Source organism: Pseudophryne corroboree, chromosome 8 (assembly GCF_028390025.1).
Source record: "Pseudophryne corroboree isolate aPseCor3 chromosome 8, aPseCor3.hap2, whole genome shotgun sequence".
NCBI classification, from domain to species: domain Eukaryota; kingdom Metazoa; phylum Chordata; class Amphibia; order Anura; family Myobatrachidae; genus Pseudophryne; species Pseudophryne corroboree.
In genome coordinates this window covers 143,389,185-143,412,790 of record NC_086451.1, presented here as the reverse complement: position 1 = coordinate 143,412,790, position 23,606 = coordinate 143,389,185, and the positions used below count along the sequence as shown (strand labels likewise).

Sequence of the window (23,606 nt, the reverse complement as noted above, 5' to 3'; positions counted from 1 at the left end):
GGGGCGTGCAAGAGATGCTGTCGGTGGCCAGAAAAATTGCGGGACACTTTCGGCGTACAGGCACCACGTACAGAAGACTGGAGCACCACCAAAAACTACTGAACCTGCCCTGCCATCATCTGAAGCAAGAAGTGGTAACGAGGTGGAATTCAACCCTCTATATGCTTCAGAGGTTGGAGGAGCAGCAAAAGGCCATTCAAGCCTATACAATTGAGCACGATATAGGAGATGGAATGCACCTGTCTCAAGTGCAGTGGAGAATGATTTCAACGTTGTGCAAGGTTCTGATGCCCTTTGAACTTGCCACACGTGAAGTCAGTTCAGACACTGCCAGCCTGAGTCAGGTCATTCCCCTCATCAGGCTTTTGCAGAAGAAGCTGGAGGCATTGAAGAAGGAGCTAACACGGAGCGATTCCGCTAGGCATGTGGGACTTGTGGATGCAGCCCTTAATTCGCTTAACAAGGATTCACGGGTGGTCAATCTGTTGAAATCAGAGCACTACATTTTGGCCACCGTGCTCGATCCTAGATTTAAAGCCTACCTTGGATCTCTCTTTCCGGCAGACACAGGTCTGCTGGGGTTGAAAGACCTGCTGGTGACAAAATTGTCAAGTCAAGCGGAACGCGACCTGTCAACATCTCCTCCTTCACATTCTCCCGCAACTGGGGGTGCGAGGAAAAGGCTCAGAATTCCGAGCCCACCCGCTGGCGGTGATGCAGGGCAGTCTGGAGCGACTGCTGATGCTGACATCTGGTCCGGACTGAAGGACCTGACAACGATTACGGACATGTCGTCTACTGTCACTGCATATGATTCTCTCAACATTGATAGAATGGTGGAGGATTATATGAGTGACCGCATCCAAGTAGGCACGTCACACAGTCCGTACTTATACTGGCAGGAAAAAGAGGCAATTTGGAGGCCCTTGCACAAACTGGCTTTATTCTACCTAAGTTGCCCTCCCACAAGTGTGTACTCCGAAAGAGTGTTTAGTGCCGCCGCTCACCTTGTCAGCAATCGGCGTACGAGGTTACATCCAGAAAATGTGGAGAAGATGATGTTCATTAAAATGAATTATAATCAATTCCTCCGCGGAGACATTGACCAGCAGCAATTGCCTCCACAAAGTACACAGGGAGCTGAGATGGTGGATTCCAGTGGGGACGAATTGATAATCTGTGAGGAGGGGGATGTACACGGTGATATATCGGAGGGTGAAGATGAGGTGGACATCTTGCCTCTGTAGAGCCAGTTTGTGCAAGGAGAGATTAATTGCTTCTTTTTTGGGGGGGGTCCAAACCAACCCGTCATATCAGTCACAGTCGTGTGGCAGACCCTGTCACTGAAATGATGGGTTGGTTAAAGTGTGCATGTCCTGTTTTGTTTATACAACATAAGGGTGGGTGGGAGGGCCCAAGGATAATTCCATCTTGCACCTCTTTTTTCTTTTCTTTTTCTTTGCATCATGTGCTGATTGGGGAGGGTTTTTTGGAAGGGACATCCTGCGTGACACTGCAGTGCCACTCCTAGATGGGCCCGGTGTTTGTGTCGGCCACTAGGGTCGCTAATCTTACTCACACAGCTACCTCATTGCGCCTCTTTTTTTCTTTGCGTCATGTGCTGTTTGGGGAGGGTTTTTTGGAAGGGACATCCTGCGTGACACTGCAGTGCCACTCCTAGATGGGCCCGGTGTTTGTGTCGGCCACTAGGGTCGCTAATCTTACTCACACAGCTACCTCATTGCGCCTCTTTTTTTCTTTGCGTCATGTGCTGTTTGGGGAGGGTTTTTTGGAAGGGACATCCTGCGTGACACTGCAGTGCCACTCCTAGATGGGCCCGGTGTTTGTGTCGGCCACTAGGGTCGCTTATCTTTCTCACACAGCTACCTCATTGCGCCTCTTTTTTTCTTTGCGTCATGTGCTGTTTGGGGAGGGTTTTTTGGAAGGGACATCCTGCGTGACACTGCAGTGCCACTCCTAGATGGGCCCGGTGTTTGTGTCGGCCACTAGGGTCGCTTATCTTTCTCACACAGTCAGCTACCTCATTGCGCCTCTTTTTTCTTTGCGTCATGTGCTGTTTGGGGAGGGTTTTTTGGAAGGGACATCCTGCGTGACACTGCAGTGCCACTCCTAGATGGGCCCGGTGTTTGTGTCGGCCACTAGGGTCGCTTATCTTTCTCACACAGTCAGCTACCTCATTGCGCCTCTTTTTTTCTTTGCGTCATGTGCTGTTTGGGGAGGGTTTTTTGGAAGGGACATCCTGCGTGACACTGCAGTGCCACTCCTAGATGGGCCCGGTGTTTGTGTCGGCAACTAGGGTCGCTTATCTTACTCACACAGTCAGCTACCTCATTGCGCCTCTTTTTTTCTTTGCGTCATGTGCTGTTTGGGGAGGGTTTTTTGGAAGGGACATCCTGCGTGACACTGCAGTGCCACTCCTAGATGGGCCCGGTGTTTGTGTCGGCCACTAGGGTCGCTAATCTTACTCACACAGCTACCTCATTGCGCCTCTTTTTTTCTTTGCGTCATGTGCTGTTTGGGGAGGGTTTTTTGGAAGGGACATCCTGCGTGACACTGCAGTGCCACTCCTAGATGGGCCCGGTGTTTGTGTCGGCCACTAGGGTCGCTTATCTTACTCACACAGCGACCTCGGTGCAAATTTTAGGACTAAAAATAATATTGTGAGGTGTGATGTGTTCAGAATAGGCTGAAAATGAGTGTAAATTATGTTTTTTGAGGTTAATAATACTTTGGGATCAAAATTACCCCCAAATTCTATGATTTAAGCTGTTTTTTAGGGTTTTTTGAAAAAAACACCCGAATCCAAAACACACCCGAATCCGACAAAAAAAATTCGGTGAGGTTTTGCCAAAACGCGGTCGAACCCAAAACACGGCCGCGGAACCGAACCCAAAACCAAAACACAAAACCCGAAAAATTTCCGGCGCTCATCTCTAATTAATCTATATATGTATGGTGACCATAAGCTCATTAGTGCAGTGAGACCTATTTCATTTAAATATTTTATTGTAATCTAATTTTAATTCATTAAATATTATTGTATTTTTAATGACAATCCATCTCAGTCAGCGCTGTCTCATTCCTGTTTTTCCTGTTTGTATGTTTCATATACACCTTATACACACAGCCTGAAGGTAATTTTAGCCAATATTTTTTATAACTTTGTGCATTAAAAAAGTGTGTCTACATTCACACAATTCATTTATGTTTCATATACACCTTATACACACAGCCTGAAGGTCATTTAATACAATATTATTAATAACTTTGTGTATTAAACAAAGTTTGTGTACATTGAGCCATCAAAAAACAAAGGTTTCACCATCTCACTCTCACTCAAAAAAGCCCGTATTTCAGAATATTTGGATATGGGATACTCAACCAGTATTATTAGCAACAGCAAGCCAGCACAACCTCCTTATCCAAACCGAGAAAATGGCTGCTGCGGTGTGCATTAAAAAAACAAGTTTGCAAGAAAAAGTGCACTTTTTTTTTTTGTGTTGCAATGACTCAGTATTTTCTGTGTGATAGATTTCAATGCTGTGCTGAAATGGATACAGGACACCCCTTATAAAGCTGAAATGTTGTTGACACATACAAAACTCAGACCCTACGTGTGGAGCTATAGGGGGCAAGTACAAATTTAGTTTCAAAAAACAGCTTATTTATTAATAAACACATAATTTTACACCTGATTATGTTATACAACTAATTTATACGGTTTTATCTTACATAAAACATTGCCAACATTTTGAATATAAACATGCAATGTTTTTACAAACGATATTAGGATATATATATATATATATATATATATATATATATGATCAGCACTATCTCGCGTCTATATTTTAGCAACATTTAGAATTAATACGCGCTTATCAATGTCTGACAAATATTGTTAATGAATCCATAGCATTTAAAAAAAACTATACAGCTTGTCAGTGAAACGGCATTAATATGTTTAAAATATTTAGCTCGTCAAATAATAAAAGCATTTTAGTTCCCATATGACGTAGAATGATTTTACTGATTTGTACTATTTGTTATATGTGGTAATTTTATACCCTCATTAGGCGTTATCAATACAGGTTAGTATCTATAAACCATCAATTAAGTATTATTCTTATTATTAGATGGGTTAGTGCAGTACAGTTAAAATGGATCTCTCTATATATCTCTTAACCACTAACTGCTGCTAATTGATAATATATCATTATTCATAGCGTGTATGCAATTTTACATCCGACAACACGTCAATTACAAACCTAAATTCTCATAGCACTAGTGATAGATCTTGATTAATACTCAGACATGCCTGGTCATGTCTGTTTGCACTATTAGTTCAACCATCAGTCACAAGCAAATGTGACGATTTGTACAGCTTTACAAATTTTCATAGCTGTAACAGACCTTAATTACACTGCAGCTTTCTTGTCTGTTTGGGTGGATCATTCAACTATATGTAAAAATACACAATCATAATAAAGATACACAAGCCTATAGTCAAATCTTAATTAAAACAAACTGCTTGTCTGTGTGTACTGGTCAATAATGGATTACTCATCTGTCACAAACCTCATAGCTTGAGTTCACCTATCAGTCACAGATTCCCATACATTTTGTGTTATATCACTATGTGTGCAAAAATAATGCTAGATACGTTTAATCAACATTTAAACACAGAATTATCCAATGCATAAAGCTTATCAACGCCGCTATAACTATCTGGGTTTAATACGGTGTAATACGCATTCTTCATTAACACAGATTTATTCCACGCATAAAACTTATCAACGCCGCTATAACTCCCTGGGTTTAATACGGTGTAATATGCATTCTTCATATGCTTTTTTCAGTTAGCCGACCCTCGCAAGACGACGCTTCTTTTGTCCACAGGCATAGCAGCATACACTTTTATAGATATCACACTCGAAACCAATAAACAGCATTCATAGCTTGCATGCTTATTTTATAAATCAATTGGAAATAACATTTACTGGTGCAACTAAGCATTAACAACACACAAATCAATTGGAAATAATATACAATAATGTAACATCTAAGAGTTAATACACAGGAGGCTTTTCAATGTTTAAACAACACTTATAACTCATTTGTAAGCTTATGTTATATAAAACATGTATCACAATGCTTCTTTTGTCTGCAGGCATACTAGAACACACTTTTATAGATATCACACTCGAATCCAATAAACAGCATTCATAGCTTGCATGCTTATTTTATAAAACAATTGGAAATAACATTTACTGTTGCAACTAAGCTTTAACAACACACAAATCAATTGGAAATAATATACAATGATGCAACATCTAAGAGTTAAAAAAAAAAGAAAAGCCTCCTGTGTATTAAGTCACAAAGTTTTATTGAAGAAGGAGAAGCAGTGACAAATGGAGGTAATTAACATACTCAGAGCGCAAGAAAACTAGAATAACATCAACATAAACATGTTGAAGTACATAGACTAGAAAATTAAGTGTATGAGTTTATCTCTTTTTTTTTTTTAAACAAACCCAAAAACAATCAAGAATTAGGAAAGAAATAGAAAATAAGAAAGAATTTTCCGAAGGGCCAACCAGTGGAACCCTTGGGAGGGCTTGTAGGAAAGTACAAAGACAGTCAGAGGGAAAAAGAAGCAGGGGTGATGATGAAAATTGAGGAGAGGAAAGCATAGAGACAGATAAAGAGTAAAAGAACAAAAACAAACCACAGACGAGGGGAGAGCGAGTCGGGAGAAAAGAAGGGTGAGGAAAAGGGTAGGGAGAACTAGGAAAGACCTGGGAGAGCTACTTGAAATTTAGCGTACCAAGGTGTCCAAATGCTGTGGAATTTATCCACTCTGTTGTTTATCAAGGAGGAAAGGTATTCCATCTTCGCTACAAACCAAACACGATTCATAAGTTCAGGACGGGTGGGAGGGGTGGGAAGTTTCCATGATTTAGCAATCTGGAGTTTAGCTGCACAGGCTATATGCAGAGCCAGTTTGTTTTCAGGCTTGGATAGATGACAGGCTGGGGCACACAGGAGAAGCGTCTCAGGAGGGAGGGGGGGGGGGGGGGCAATCCGGGATAAGCAACTGAATAAGGATTCGGACCAATGACCAGAAAGTGGCTATCTTCGGGCAGCTCCACCAAATATGAATATACGAGCCTACTTGACCACATTGACGCCAACAGAGGTTAGAAGTGTTTGGATATATTTGGTGTAAGCGTTCAGGAACCAAATGCCAGTGTGCATAGACTTTGTAGGAGTTCTCCTTGATGGAGACGCTAATAGAACATTTAGAAATATTCAATCGAACAGATTCCCATATGTCATCTTCTAGGGAAGTCCCCAAGTCAGTTTCCCATGCAAGTTCATGTGCTGTACGAGGAGTTGAAACTGGAGACAAAATGGACTGATAGAAAATAGAAATAATGCCTCGATCCGTGGAATGGTACATACAAAGGCGTTCCATTGGAGTCGAGACATTAGGAAGAGGTGTTGTCCTAGTAGAGGACATCACGAAATTTCGAATTTGAAGGTATTGCTAAAAATAAGAATTCGGGAGAGAGTGCTGTGTTTGAAGGTCTGCAAATGAGTGCGGTACGTTGTTATGAAGTAGATGACGAAAGCAGGAGATGCCTGCTCTAGACCAGTTGGAAGCAAAATTATAGGATCGGCCCGGGGTGAAGGAGGGGTTGTTCCAGATGGTAGTTAGGGGGGAGGGATGTGTTGAAGTGAAAGTTTAACTGGAGTGGAGTCCCACACCGATAATGTTAGGGATATTGTTGGCACTGACTGAATGGTTTTAGGTCTGTGCAAGCGAGGGAGCCATGGAAGACGAGAGACTGAGTCGACCTGAGCCAAGTCACTCTCCAAGTCCACCCATCTCCTCGTGTGTCAGAGAATGCCAGGCAACTAGTTCTCGATAGTGAGGGAAGGCCCAAACCACCACACGTAGAGCTCTGCTGGAGAGCCTCCCTACACAATCACGGCTTCTTATCATTCCAAATGAATTTACCATATTGGGTCTGGAGGGATGATAAAATCCGGAGAGGGACTGGGACAGGGAGAGTCTGGAAGAGGTATAAAATCTTGGGGAGGACATTCATCTTAATAGCATTAATCCTGCCAATCCAAGAAATGAAATGTTTTTTTCCATCCTAAGGTGTTTTGAGATATGCCCTTAAATAAGGAAGGAAAATTTGCGTCATAAAGAGAATCGTAAGATTTGGTAATATGCACACCCAAATATTTAATGGAGGTATGATGCCATGCAAAAGGGAAGTTGGATTTCAGAAGATTCAGCGTGTTGAGAGGGATGTGTAATGGGAGATCCTCTGATTTGTCATTGTTCACTTTATATCCAGAGAGGTCCCCGTAGAGTGTTAATTCTTTGAAAAGGTTGGGTAGAGAAATTAACGGGTTAGTGAGGGTAAGGAGGACGTCATCCGCAAAAAGGGAAAGTTTGTAGTGTGAGTCTTTGATAGAAAAGCCCGTAATGTCCGGGATAAGACGGATGCGACAAGCGAGAGGTTCGATTATCAGAGCGAAGATAAGGGGCGGTAGGGTACATCCCTGTCGCGTACCGTTGGTGATGGCAAAGGAGTCTAAGAGAATTCCGTTCGCTAGGACAGAAGTGGAGGGGTTGTGATAGAGTGCTGAAATGGCTTGGAGAAATTCCCCATGAAAACCAAAGCTACGGAGAGTTTGATCGAGAAAAGCCCAGGAAACCCTATTGAAGGCTTTCTCCGCGTCTAAGGCCAACAGAAGAGAAGGTAGTTTGACAGAGTTAGCATGATGGATCAGGTTAACGGTACGTCTGGTGTTATCTAGAGCTTGGCGTGAAGGGACAAATCCGACTTGGTCGGGATGTAAGAGACGGAAGAAGGGGGTTCAGGCGTAGGGCAAGTATTTTTGCAAAAAGTTTCAAGTCGGTGTTGAGAATAGAAATAGGGCGGTAATTAGAGACCTGTTGTTGATCTTTACCAGGTTTGGGAATAACAGTAATCAGTGCTTTAGTAGTTTCGCTATGGAAGAATTCCCCATTAAGGATTTTATTAAAAGTAGACGTCAAATGAGGGACAAGAGAACACTGGAATGTTTTATAGTAAGCAAAGGGTAGGCCGTCCAGGCCCCGGAGCCTTAGAGAGCTTCTGTAGTTTAAGAGCCACAGATACTTCCTCATCAGATATAGGCTTACATAATGCAGTGGATGAGGGAGAATCCAACCGCAGCAGGGAGCATGAGGTCAGGAAGTCAGAGATGTGTGTGTTTGAGACAGATAGAGAGGATGTACTGTCTGGGGAGTTATACAAACGAGTGAAGTATTCCTTAAAGATAGAGTTCATGTCTGAGGGATTATAGTGTATATTACCGTTAGGATCCTTAAGCGAGACTATAGAAGAGAGGGCTTTGCATGCCTTTAATTTATTTGCTAGGAGGGCATCATCCTTGTTGCTTTTCTCATAAAATCGCTGATTCAGCCAACGTAGAGATTTATCTATCTTTTCTGTTAATAACGCATTGAGAGTCGATCTAGCTGCCATAAGCGGTTTATAGTTCGAGTCCATGGGACTATGCTTATGAAGAGAGTCTTGGATTTGGACCTGATCAGTGAGATTTCTAAGTATTGCTTTGTGTTCCCTATTGCAGTGAGATGCAAAGCTAATTACATGGCCTCTGAGGACGGCTTTGTGGGCTTCCCAAACTAATGGGGAACATCCTGAGTCAGGATTGTTAAGAGAAAAGTATTCTGTGAGTAGGCCAGCTATCTTGGATTTGAAGGAGGGAATTTTAAGAAGTGTCTCGTTCAAGCGCCAAGAAGGGCGGGAAGTTGGAATGTCCAATAGATCAAATGCGGATGTGCCAGAGGAGTGATCCGACCAGACATTAGGGATGATCGATGAGGACAAAATGTGATTAGAGGCCGGAGGGCTGCATAAAAGGTAGTCAAGTCTAGAATAGAACTGATGGGGATTGGAAAAAAGTGTAGTCCTTGGAGGATGGGTTAAGAGCGCGCCAAGTGTCGAAGAGAGATGCTTCTTTAATAAGTTTAGAGAAAGTGCTGGATATATGACAGGTGCGAGGGTGTTTCTGGGGAGCGGATTTATCTAAGAAAGGATCTAGAACTGCGTTGAAATCCCCTCCTAGAAATACATAACCCGTTCTATGTTTTTGGAGAGCCGTGAAAAAGGATTTCAAAAAACGTTGTTGGCTCGTGTTGGGAGCATAGAGGTTAGCTATAGTCACCTCCAGGTGCCCCAGCCTGCCAACCAGAATGATATACCTCCCCTCTGCGTCAACATGAATCATGCTTTGAGTGAAGGGGAGTTTATTGCTTATCAAGATAGCGACTCCGTTATGCTTAGATTCACTCGAGGAGTACAACACAGTGGAGAATCGTTTGGAAGACAAAGTGGGGTGGCCAGATCTCTTAAAATGTGTTTCCTGAAGTAGAACTATGTCTGCGCATAGAGTGCGGATTGTACGGAACAAGTGAGAGCGTTTATGGGGCGTGTTAAGGCCCCGGACATTAATAGAGACAATGGTAAAAGGCATGGTGCTGAGAGAGGGGGGAGTGTAGAGGGGGTATTGAAAAGGGGGAGCAGAGGGAAGGGGCCGACTCGCTCAAGAGAAAGAGTTTAGAGAAAAAAATTAGGTGGTAAAGGAGCAGAGTACTCAATTCGAATTGAGCAAAGTAGAGAAAGTTAGGAAAAAGAGGAAGAGCAGGTTACTCAATACAAAGGAGGTTGGTACTCTATAATTAGGACTTAGTGGTCCAGAGAGGCGAGGGAACAAAAGGTCCAATTGGCCACAAGGGAATAAAAAATAAAATAAAATTGGGAGTGGTGGAGATCTAATTGAGAATCACCAGAAAATATATTGAACAATTATCATCTGAAAATACCAGAAACTTTTCGGAGCACAAAGGTACACACATGTTAAAACAAGTATGGGCAACAGGCACAGAGGGCCCACAATGCGGCATGTGGAGTCTGGGAGAAAACCAACGGAGAAGCTGGCGAAGTATGTGAGACCTCTGCGCCCGTGGACCCGAAACAGATAGAACTTGCAAATGTTAGGACAGTGGGAGGGAAAAGACCTAACAGTGCAAGGAGCTAAAAATATTGCAATGGAAATCTAAGATAAACATTAATTCCCTGTACCGGGAACAAATTAACAACGGAAGGTAAAATGCAGCATCGGGGTGAGCTAGAGTCAAACCGTGGCCAAGATAAGCATGCAAGGTTAGGGGTGATTGCTAGAAACCGAAATTTTACCACCCTGGTTACTATAAACATAGTGGGGTAAATTTACTAAGGTCCCGATTTTGACCGAGATGCCGTTTTTTCATCAAAGTGTCATCTCGGTAATTTACTAAGCAATAATCACGGCAGTGATGAGGGCATTCGTAATTTTTTGGAAGTCCAACAAAAAAAATACAAATGAATACACCATCGGTCAAAACGCGGCTGTTTAAGTATGAATCTCGGTAATTTACTAAGAAGTGCAAAGTATAAAAAAAAAAAAACACTGCCGTGAAAAATTACAACTCGTAAAAAAGTGCTAAAAAAAAACAGACCTGCTTTTTTTTTCCGTGATTGGATAGGCATGCACGGATCCATGAGATCCGTGCATGTATATCAGTGGGAAGTGGTGGGAAAGTGATTATTTTCTCAATAAAAATTGCGTGGGGTCCCCCCTCCTAAGCATAACCAGCCTCGGGCTCTTTGAGCCGATCCTGGTTGCAGAAATATGGGGGAAAAAATGACAGGGGTTCCCCCATATTTAAGCAACCAGCATCGGGCTCTGCGCCTGGTCCTGGTTCCAAAAATACGGGGGACAAAAAGAGTAGGGGTCCCCCGTATTTTTAAAACCAGCACCGGGCTCCACTAGCTGGACAGATAATGCCACAGCCGGGGGTCACTTTTATATAGTGCCCTGCGGCCGTGGCATCAAATATCCAACTAGTCACCCCTGGCCGGGGTACCCTGGGGGAGTGGGGACCCCTTCAATCAAGGGGTCCCCCCCCCCAGCCACCCAAGGGCCAGGGGTGAAGCCCGAGGCTGTCCCCCCCCATCCAATGGGCTGCGGATGGGGGGGCTGATAGCCTTTTGTGATAATGAAAAGATATTGTTTTTAGTAGCAGTACTACAAGGCCCAGCAAGCCTTTCCTGCATGCTGGTACTTGGAGAACCACAAGTACCAGCATGCGGCGGAAAAACGGGCCCGCTGGTACCTGTAGTACTATTACTAAAAAAATACCCAAAAAAACACAAGACACACACACCGTGAAAGTAAAGATTTATTACATACATGCACACAAACATACATACATACTTACCTTATGTTCACACGAGGGTCTGTCCTCTTCTCCAGTAGAATCCAAGGGGTACCTGTTGAATAAATTCTACTCACCAGATCCCAGGTCCCAGGGTCCTCGGGGCAACCATTTGTAATCCAGGTACTTGCATAAAATAAGAAAACGGAAAGCCGAGCCACGAACTGAAAGGGGCCCCATGTTTTCACATGGGACTCCTTTCCCCGAATGCCAGAAACCCACTCTGACTTCTGTCTAAGTGGGTTTCTTTAGCCAATCAGGGAGCGCTACGTTGTAGCACCCTCCTGATCGGCTGTGTGCTCCTGTACTGTCTGACAGGCGGCACACGGCAGTGTTACAATGTAGCGCCTATGCGCTCCATTGTAACCAATGGTGGGAACTTTCTGCCCTGCGGTTGACCTAAAGTGACGTCACCGCTGAGCAGAAAGTTCCCACCATTGGTTACAATGGAGCGCATAGGCGCTACATTGTAACACTGCCGTGTGCCGCCTGTCAGACAGTACAGGAGCACACAGCCGATCAGGAGGGTGCTACAACGTAGCGCTCCCTGATTGGCTGAAGAAACCCACTTAGACAGAAGTCAGAGTGGGTTTCTGACATTCGGGGAAAGGAGTCCCATGTGAAAACATGGGGCCCCTTTCAGTTCGTGGCTCGGCTTTCCGTTTTCTTATTTTATGCAAGTACCTGGATTACAAATGGTTGCCCCGAGGACCCTGGGACCCGGGATCTGGTGAGTAGAATTTATTCAACAGGTACCCCTTGGATTCTACTGGAGAAGAGGACAGACCCTCGTGTGAACATAAGGTAAGTATGTATGTATGTTTGTGTGCATGTATGTAATAAATCTTTACTTTCACGGTGTGTGTGTCTTGTGTTTTTTTGGGTATTTTTTTAGTAATAGTACTACAGGTACCAGCGGGCCCGTTTTTCCGCCGCATGCTGGTACTTGTGGTTCTCCAAGTACCAGCATGCGGGGGAGGCTTGCTGGGCCTTGTAGTACTGCTACTAAAAACAATATCTTTTCATTATCACAAAAGGCTATCAGCCCCCCCCATCCGCAGCCCATTGGATGGGGGGGGGCAGCCTCGGGCTTCACCCCTGGCCCTTGGGTGGCTGGGGGGGGGACCCCTTGATTGAAGGGGTCTCCACTCCCCCAGGGTACCCCGGCCAGGGGTGACTAGTTGGATTTTTGATGCCACGGCCGCAGGGCACTATATAAAAGTGACCCCCGGCGGTGGCATTATCTGTCCAGCTAGTGGAGCCCGGTGCTGGTTTTAAAAATATGGGGGACCCCTACTCTTTTTGTCCCCCGTATTTTTGGAACCAGGACCAGGCGCAGAGCCCGATGCTGGTTGCTTAAATATGGGGGAACCCCTGTCATTTTTTCCCCCATATTTCTGCAACCAGGATCGGCTCAAAGAGCCCGAGGCTGGTTATGCTTAGGAGAGGGGACCCCACGCAATTTTTTTTTTTGGATTTTACAGTGTTTAATTTAAAAAAAAAAAAAAAAATGAACCCCAGCACGGATCACACAGATCCGGCCGAGATTCATTGTAAAAAAGTCGGCAGTGTTTTGCTAATCACTGCCGTAAAAATAAAAAATAAAACACGAATGACATCGACATCGGAACAAAAGAAAAACCCGAATACGACAGCTTAGTAAATCCGTCGTAACAAATTCAAAAAGTTGCAGTTTTACACTTTCGATGTCATTCGTGATTGAACTTTGACCTGAAACGGGAAAACACGAACGTTAGTAAATTTACCCCAGTGAGTTTGAACTGCTGCAAAGAGTGACCACGAGACAATTCCAGTAAAAGAACAAGAGGCATCGTGGGATGGGGGTGGGGATAATAAAAAAGGGGGAAGGGATGGACATATACAGTAAGTGAACAAAACATTGATATCCTTACAGTCGTATAACAAGGGGTGATTCCCATACAGCAAACAATCAATGAAAAGTTATAGAAAAATCTAAGAAGAGAAGTAAGCATAATGGCAGAGATTTTTCAAGGGCCGAGGTGATTATCAACGGAAAGGAAAAAGGGCTGGTAAGCAAACATCCAACCAAACGCATAGTCAAATTTTAAGTTGAGTGGTCTGCCCCAGCAGGGGGTCCAGCTTCTTCTATGTGAGAAAGCAAATCCTTGCCCTCACAAAGATCTCTGATGACTGTTTTTCCCTGAAGATCAACGATCAGCTTGAAGGGGAAACCCCATCGGTAACAGATGTTCCTGTCCCGTAGGGCCTTTGTTAGATCACGGAGTTTCCTCCATTTAGCTATGGTTAGAGGGGCCAAATCTTGGAAGAACTGTAGTTTAGATGAATTGAAGAGTATATGAGGCTTTCCACGAGTAGAATTGAGGACCTTTTCTTTATCTTTAAACTTGAGAAAGTGGATTACCACATTACGAGGAGGCTCACCATCCCTAGGCTTAGGGCGGAAGGCACGGTGAGCCTTTTCTATAGGAAATTGTACATCCCCCAGGTCCGGTATCAGAAAGTAGAAAATAGTGTGAAGGTAGGGTTTGAGGTTATCCACACCGACGGATTCAGGGATGTTTTGGATGTGCAGGTTGGATCTGCGTTCGCGGTTCTCACGATCCTCATTTTTAGTATGAAGTTCAGACAATTCTGAGACAATGTGGTCCAGGTCACGACCCGTATCGTTTAGAGCTTTTTGGAAATGGTCCTGACGAGATTCCATTTTGGAGGCTCTGGAAGCGAGGGATGAAATGTCCGTCTTAATGGAGGCCACCACTTTGCCCAATTTGGACTCCAGAGAGTCCTTAAAGTCCGTAATAATGGAGCGGAGAGCTAAGATATCATCCTTAGTGGATGGAGCAGAAGGCGGTGTGATGGAGTTATCCACAGAATCGTGAGGAGGGGAGGGGAGACCCCGATGTTGGGTATTCTTGGTGCCCCTGGTAAAATGTTGAGAGATATCAGCACTCCCTTGTTTAGGAGTCTTGGACGAAGATTTCTGCATGTGGACGAGACCAGTGTAAAGTATTATACTATGAGATATGATCCATCAGGGGAGAAAGGAAGTCCAAAAAATATGGGGCAGGGTGGGGGAGGCAAGATGAAGGGGGGAAAAAAAACACCCATGGGAGACCACGCACCTTACTTTAAGGTGGTCATAGAGCCGGGGGCGGGTATGGCGGTAATGCCGGCAATGAGCACTCCACTACAGGGGTAGGAGAGAGTCCCCCAGATAAGGGCACGGCCGCATCGTGGATAGGAGAGTAAGAGTCCTGGATATTAAAGCAGGCCAGGCAACTGTATAATATGTAAGCCTGAAGGGGGAAAAAAACCCAAACAAAAACTGACAGTACAGGTATCGCTGCCTCAGTGTGCAGCCTATAGCCCTGACTGCAGTGTCAGCAACTCAGCAATATGGCCACCGGTGACCACACAGACAGCACCCCTCAGCTCCCCCCACAGTACCTATAGGAGTAGCTTCTGTCCTAACAGCTGTGAGGGAACCCACGGGAGATAATTGCTCGCCCCTTCAGATTGGAGTAGGGACAGGATCGCTCCACCAGATCCCTGTATGCAGCCCCCTAGATGGCGCTGGACATTGAACTTCGTCCATTGACCTCACCCAGCACAGGGCCGCAGGAGAAAGCCGGCAGCAGCAGGTGGGAGCGCTGATGAGAGCATGGCCGGGAGCCGCTGATGAGAACATGACAGTGCAGACAGCTTCCAGAGTCAGGTAATTCTAAGGGGAGGACCGGCAACTTCCAGGACCTCTGCAGCAGTCTTCAATCTCAGGCGGGCACCATCCGCCAGTGCCAGCCGGGACTCTTGCTGTATGCAGCGCGCACCGGCTCCCGGCGTGCAGACCCTCGGTGAGTACTTAGGGAAGCGGGGGTGAAGAAACTAGGCCGGGCGGATGCCAGCCGCGGGTAGCAGGCGACCGTCCGCGGACTTCAGGCGGGCCAAGGCAGTGACGAGGGGAACTCGCGGTCCCGGCTTCAGTGGGGCGTGGAGGCCGCAACCCGCAGGGTCGGAAATAACCAGCCCCCGGCTCCGCAGCTTAGCTCCACCAACACAAATGTGTCAGAGTTGAAGAGAGAGAAAATACCCTTAATTTCATCTAAAGACACAAATTATTGATATGTGTATTTGAAAGGGTTATCTCTAACAGCGGATTGTTCTTTCAATAAAATGTTATTATCCATTCATGTGGTCAATTGCACTGCTGGTATAATGGGAAGTGATTGTTAGCGCACCCTGATTCATATAGAGAGAGAAAAAGAAATTGGAGGTGTGAGCACAAGCCGGGTTTAAATGGAGAATGTCTGTGGAACTACAAGTCCAAGTCCAGATTGTTAGATCCAAATTAAAACAGGTAAAGTCTCCAAATAATCTGGCAGCACACTGCCGTTTAGATCAGCTATCGTCCACCCCGTTCTCCTGTCTCCCAACAGGGAAAGATTATGTCTAGAGAAAATAGAATAATGGGGGGCACCAATAGTGCATTAAAAGATGACAATTTATTGATACATCATAAAACACAGGTATAAAAATGTAAGCGTACCAAAGATGGCGGTATAATCACCGCTGATACATTCGTTTTAAAATCAAAGATACAAGATGGATTCACCACTGCATGTTGCCTTGTTCAGCGTCCATCCATGAGCCACGCCCCTACCGGTTTCGTCACCAGGACTTCATCAGAGGGCTTGTCTTAACATTTCCCTTAGAGCTTTTAAATCCTAAAAACCTGTTTGCATTCTCCAATCAGTGTTACACATTAACAGGTTCAAGTAATCATTCATTAGTGAGTGAGATTTATCAACAACACATACATTTACACAGAAAAAGACTGTCTAATACAAATGAATATCATGCAGTCATATTTTATCCTAAAATTACACTGATAAAACATTTGTAATAAATGAACAGTTACAAGCAGCAAAGTACACCGTTCGTTAAACCAAAAAAGGAGTGAGTTCATAACCTTCATTTAATCCATCTGGAGATAAAGTATTCAAAGTAATGACCTAGAAGGTTTCTCGTCTGTTAAGTCTATTTATTCTATCCCCACCACGTTTATCCACAGGTATATGTTCCAAACCTAAAAATTTTAATGAAGATGGATCACTATTATGGCACTGTTTAAAGTGCCGGGGGACACTATGATTATCCATATTATTTTTTATATTTCTTAGATGTTCTAATATCCTCAGTTTTAGAACTCTTTTGGTTTTTCCTATATACCTCTTTCCGCAACCACATTCCAGCAAGTATATAACATGAATAGTGTTACAATTAATAAACTTATCAATTTTATATTCTTTTACAGGAGTGCCCCTGTCCTTAAATGATTTCATGCCTTTCATACCGTGGCTGCACACTTTGCACCTGCCACATGTGAAAAACCCTTTAATCTGATCAAACATGTTGCCATTGGAGATTTCCGTTGCCAAGGGGAGTAAACTTGGTGCCAGGTGTGTTTTCAAGTTCTTAGCTCTTTTAAAAACTGCATCCGGCTTTTGTGACACATGTTCTGCTAACACCGGGGTCCATTTGTATAATATCCCAATGGCGTGTCAGAGACTTTTGAATGTCACTATTAAAAGAGTTATACTGTGTTGTAAAGGGACAAAAAATTACACCCTCCCTATCCTTTTTATTTTTATTAGTTTCTTTATATTGTAACAGATCTTTTCTTTCTAGACTTCTTGCTCTTGAAATGGCTGTTTCTATTAAAGGGATAGGATACCCTTTTTCAATAAACCTTTGTCTATACACTTCTGCTTGTTCTTCAAATTTGGATATTGATGTGCAGTTGCGTCTAAGTCTAATTAGTTGAGAATAGGACAAATTTTGTTTCCATTTTCTATGATGGCAGCTTTTATAGTCTAGATAATTGTTGCTGTCAACTTCTTTAAAAAAGGTGAATGTTTCCACATTCATGCTGGTTCCCTTTTGGTAATCCATGGCACTGAGGACTAAGTCTAGGAATTCAATTTCTTGCTTATAAAATTTTGACGTGAAGCTGAGGTTATAGTCGTTAATATTCAAATACTATACAAAATCCCCAAAATCTGATTTATTTCCTCGCCAAATCACGATAATATCGCTGATATAGCGTTTAAATTATATTAAATTGTCAGAATAGGGATTTTCACTAAGAACTTTGTCTTGTTCCCATATCCCCATAAATAAATTTGCCACATTCGGGGCACAAATCGTCCCCATCGCTAAACCACATCGCTGTACAAAAAATGTATCTAAAAATGTAAAATAATTGAGCTCAAACACAAATTTGAGACAGTCTAATAAAAAAGCAATTCTGTGTGTATTCATTTCTGGGTCTTTTTGTAATACCATCTCTATACATTGTATACCTTTAACATGGGGGATAGAAGTGTACAGCGACTGTACATCTATGGTACCCCAGCTATATTCATGACTCTAAAGAAATGAATCTAATAATTGTAAAACATGCATTGAATCCTTAACATAGGTGTCTAGCAACGGAACATATTTTTTAATAAAAACGTCAATGTATTCTGATAAGCAAGGGCGTAGCTACCATAGTTGAAGGCAGTGCAGCTTCTATGGCGCCCAGAGCTGAGAGGGGCCCACCTTCCCTGTCAGAGTTACATGTGTTATAAACATTTTTCACCATTGGGTGGTATGTAGGGGTCCTTTCAAACTTTTTCCTTGGGGCCTACAATATATCTACGTATGTCACTTGACATGCTCACTGTAGTGTGGTATAAAATGCACTGGAGGGCAGTTTAATGTTATATAATATGAACCGGGGCACTGTAATGAGGCACAATATGAACTGTGTGCACTATATATCATAATGTGAATTGGGGATACTGTGCGGCAGCTCTGAAATAGAGCGACATAGGGTGAACTTAAGCACTACTGCAATTCATGAAAGAAACTAGGACACTATTATCGGGTATAACTTTAAATAAGGCTCTACTATGGTTCAGAAAATGAACTAGGACACTATTATAGGGCATAAAAATAACAACTGCTGCAGAGAAGTGTTTCTCTAGAAGCATTGGGACGGGGGCCCTTCAGAATGTTGCTATGGGGCCCACAAAGTTCTGGCTACTCCCCTGTACGGCAGCATAGGGACACCACCACTGGACTGATGCAGGACAACACAGCACCACTGCAGTGGACTGGACTTATACAGCAGCACTGGACATGGCAGCAGAGGACACCACCACTGTGACTGGACTGATGCAGCACACAGTGCCGTTTCTAGCGGCGGGCGAGCCGTGCAACCGCACGGGGCGCCCGCCGCGGCACTTTGTGACTCCTCATCTCCTCTCCTCCCTCTTCCCGAGTGCTCCTGCTCGGGGGGCGGAGTTTCGCGGAATGACGCGTTTGCGTTGTGACGTCACGACGCAAACGCGTCATTCCGCAAAGCCCAGCCCCCAGAGCAGGAGCGCTCGGGGAGAGGGAGGAGAGGAGATAAGCCTGGAAGGAGGAGGCGGCCGGCGCGAGGGACGTGAGTCGGCGGGACCCAAAGAGCGGGAAGATGTAAGTATTATCTCTATCTCTCTCTCCCCCTTCCTTCCCCCCCCCCCACTTGACACCTGCCTGCCGCACTGTGTAAAATGGGGATACCTGCCTGCCGCACTGTGTAAAATGGGGATACCTGCCTGCCGCACTGTGTAAAATGGGGATACCTGCCTGCCGCACTGTGTAAAATGGGGACACCTGCCTGCCGCACTGTGTAAAATGGGGACACCTGCCTGCCGCACTGTGTAAAATGGGGGCACCTGCCTGCGTACTGTGTAAAATGGGGATATCTGCCTGCCGTACTGTGTAAAATGGGTATACCTGCCTGCCGCACTGTGTAAAATGGGGATGCCTGCCGTACTGTGTAAAATGCGGGCACGTGCCTGCCGCGCTGTGTAAAATGGGGATACCTGCCTTCCGCACTGTGTAAAATGGGGATACCTGCCTGCCGCACTTTGTAAAATGGGGGCATCTGCCTGCGTACTGTGTAAAATGGGGATATCTGCCTGCCGTACTGTGTAAAATGGGGATACCTGCCTGCCGCACTGTGTAAAATGGGGACACCTGCCTGCCGCACTTTGTAAAATGGGGACACCTGCCTGCCGCGCTGAGTAAAATGGGGACACCTGCCTGCCGTGCTATGTAATATGGGGACACTTGCCTGCTGTAATGTGTAAAAAGGGGACTTTTTTATTTTTTATTTTTTTTCCCTGTGGTGGGTGTGATGATATCAGATGAGGCCACGCCCACTTTAATGAGATCACGCCCATTGTAATCAGGCCACACACCCTTGTCGGGAGCGTGCGCGCCTTTGGCGCGCGCATGCTTTTTCTTTTTATGGCTATATGGGGGGGGCACGCAATTTTTTTTATAGCAATGGGGGGGGGGGGGGGGCGCATTTTGAAATCTCGCACTGGGAGCCAAATTGTCTAGAAACGGCCCTGGCAGCACAACACACCACCACTGGACTGATGCAGCACAACACAGCACCACTGGACTGGATTTATACAGCAGCACTGGACATATGGCAGCAGAGGACACCAACACTGTGACTGGACTGATGCAGCACAAGACACCACTGTGACTGGACTGATGCAGCACAACACAGCACCACTGGACTGTACTTATACAGCAGCACTTTACATATGGCAGCAGAGGACACAACCACTGTGACTGGACAGATGCAGCACAAGACACGGACACTGAGGACACTGAGGACGGAGACACGTCCTCTCTCTACACTCTCCAATGCCGGAGTGAAAATGGCGGCAACGCACGACTCCTTACATGGAATCCAAACCCTGCAAGAATCCGACAGCGGGATGATGTCATTTTGCCTCGTTCTGGTTTCCGAGTCAGGTGGGAAAAACCGAGCCTGACTCGGATCCGGGCTCAGGTGGTGAAGTTCGGTAGGGTTCGGTTCTCTGAGAACCAAACCCGCTCATCTCTAAATAAGTGGTGTAGAATGTGAAAAAGAAAAATTAAAATAAAAAAAAAAACTTATTCAAAAAAACATCACTACAATCCACTAGAATGCCACTGCAAAGCTGATTATGCTCTTTACATATTCTACTGATTAATAACTTTGAAAATATAACATTTACATATTAAAACAATTATTAGCACACAGTACATATTTGTATTCTAAAATATATCACTCCCCTTATATACTAAAAACAATAAAATACCATCTACACTATGCATCTGTCATGTTAACGTTTCACTATTTCACAAACACAATTTCCAGAGTTTGTTGGGCTACTACTCATCATAAACAGGAACTTCCTACTTGTATGTCTGTTATGATAGTGTTTTTTATTAAATAATGTGTTACAGTAATCTGTTGCAGTGTATGTTTTTTCAACCTGTCCTTCCAGCTGCTGTGGAACTACACATCCAAGCATGGCCTGCCTCAGCGATTGCATGTCTTAATACCCAAACTTTCCCAGGGAATGCTGGGATGTTTTTTTTTCCCACAACAGCTACAGGGACACAAGTTGACCACACATGTTGTTGTATCTAAATGTTACATCATTTGTAAAAAAAAATATGCACCACAATACACTACACAGGGACGTGTTGCAAACACATGCTGTGCTGTGCAAACTCACACAATCATTCACTATACAACATACTTAACACAATAATTAGAACAAATAACAAAAACCACACATCTATGCATAACACATTGCATTGACATTATTCCATGGAAATATGCCTTGAAACACTACTTAATTTTATACACCTAAACACAAAAAACATTACCTCAAAGAAACACTCTCTACCTCTGAAACAACTCCAACTCCAAACCAACTGCAAATCCAACTCAAACTACTCCTGCATACACCAACAAACCACGGATGGCTAGAACATGCTTAAATAGTAGTAGCAATCAAAGCAAATGTACCAATTGTGTATGCATCACCTGTGCTGATTTTCACTAAGCATGCATACGCAGGTATAAAACAAAGCCCCTGAACCATATGCACATGCTACAAGCATGACCTAGCTAATGAATACAGGAAAATGCATGCAGAGTATGCAGCATTAAAGAAAAAAGAAGAAAAAAGTTAAAAAAGACTACAGCAGTTGGTACCAGTGGCGTAAGTTTGTCCCAGTTGCCCGGAGGCAAGAAAAATATTGGTGCCCCCTATATATATATATATATATATATATATATATTATTATTATTATTATTTATTTGCTCCTACATAGCAAGCCTGCAGAGATTCTAACTACATGAAACTACTACAAAACCGTTGCAACTAGGCAGATCTATGTAGGGGTCCAACCACACACTACATAAATCTGCTCAGTCACTCACAATGCTGATCATTTCTCTGACAATTAATTTGCAAGTGTCATACCCAGGATTAGGACCCACAACCTATTACACTGGAAGCATGCACCTTACTGATGGAGATATCTGCTACTGCATAGAAAGTATGAGAATTATAACTATATGAAGTTACTTGTAATTGTCAGAGAAATAACTTCATATAGTTAGAATTCTCATGCTTCCTTTATAGGAGCAAATAGCTTCATCACTAAGGTGTCTGCTTCCTGTGTATCTATAATAAAGAGGGTGTGATTTGTAAGGTGTAGTGACTAGTGGGGAAGTCAGCTACGGAAGAGGTACCAGCTGCTGTCAATTAAATTAATTGATTAATGTAGCTGAACACATGGAACAGGAGGAGAGATGCCCCCCTTCAAAGCAGGAGCCCCGTGGCAGCTGACTCCGTTGCCTCCCAGAGTTCTGCTGGTACAGGAACAAGAAGCTGGCTGGGAGGAGACAGGAGCATAACCCAGTAGTGAAGTATCCCCATCTACTGGGCAACAAACACAACAAGAGGCTGGTGTGAGGAAGATGTGGGCCAAACTGAGGAAGATTCTAGGCCAACTACCCAAACGCTACAATTAGGACCACAAAGTGAAAAGGAATGTGAAACTAGTTCTCAGGCTACTGCATCGCAGGCAATGAAACAAAAGAGAAGATGCCAACTACCATTTACCAAGAGGGAGTTGGCCTTTCTCATCCCACAAGCCATTGAGAAGATTCATTTTCGAAATAAAAACATGGGGACCAAGGACAGTATCTGGAGTGAGATCACAGATGCAGTGAATGCGGTGGGACCAATTGTCCGCACACCCCAAGAAGACAGGAGACGGTAAGTACATACTGAGGCACACTATAAAACACTATTGTCTGCTTTTACTAAGATGGAAGCTAGATTTTAGATGTAATGTTACCTATAGCAATCAAGACTATTACACATGTAACCTTCTAGAAGGTGTTAAATAAATGATAAGCTTAATGTTTATTTGGTATGTTTATACCTCTATGTTGAAGTTCAATTTGCATTTTACAATATTTTCTGCTATGTATGTGTACATGTAGAAGTTGTCCAAAGTAATGTAGGGTGTGATATTTGTGACTGCTTTATGTATACAATTGCAATAAAAGCAAAAAATGTTATTAAAATGTAATAATGTTTTGTGTTTTCATCTTTTCCCCAACCACCACAACAACTGTAGTTGAGCTGACCTCAAGTCCCGGCTGAAAATGAAAAAGTCTGCACAGTGGAAAGCTTTGAATGCAACAGGGGGAGGGACACTGCCTGAGACTTTTGAATTTACGGACTTGGAGGAGCAAATGATGGTCTGTGTGTTATATCAGGAGGTGGTAGATGTGTCAGAAATGGACATTGACACCCCTGCCCTTGAATGTCCACATGCCTTGGAAGGTAAATGTTTTTTGTTTTTTATTTTATACTTTATGTCTCCTGTTTTTACTTTTGTCTCCTTTTCCAATCACAGCACAGGAGGTGCAGCTCACTGAGGCTGAGGAGAGGGGAAGCAATGACAGCTCCAGTGTGGCACTGGCAAACCCACCATCCCAGCACCACCCTGGCACACTCCCTCAACCCAGTCTCCCGGAGCTTCTTGGCCAAATTGTCAGCCCCATTGTTAATCCAGCCCTGAAAACAGCCATCCTTTCCATAAGGACAGACACGCATACCAGTACTAGAATACCGTCAGGACTTATGCCACTGGGGACAGTACGAGCTGACCCCGATATGACCAGAACTACCTGGTGTGACCTTTCCTGGAGGGACCCCCGGCTGCTGCAGAGACCGAGAGACCACCTTAGAGGTAGTAAGTACAACACTGCACAATGTTACTGTATGTTAAGTTTTGTACTGTACAGCCAATCAGTATCTACTGTAGTGGC

General features: G+C 44.1%; 1 long non-coding RNA gene across 2 annotated transcripts in view; it reads right to left on the bottom strand.

The window, feature by feature from the left end:
• Positions 1-21,216, bottom strand: part of LOC134947569 (uncharacterized) — a 79,116-nt gene extending 57,900 nt beyond the window's left edge. The window contains exon 1 of one of the 2 annotated variants that reach the window (XR_010182628.1): positions 21,140-21,216. This is a non-coding gene — a long non-coding RNA (uncharacterized LOC134947569). Of the gene's footprint in view, positions 1-15,914; positions 16,038-21,139 lie in introns of those variants that run through there. The other variant, XR_010182629.1, reaches the window with a different exon arrangement.
• Between the last annotated feature and the right edge of the window lie 2,390 nt (positions 21,217-23,606).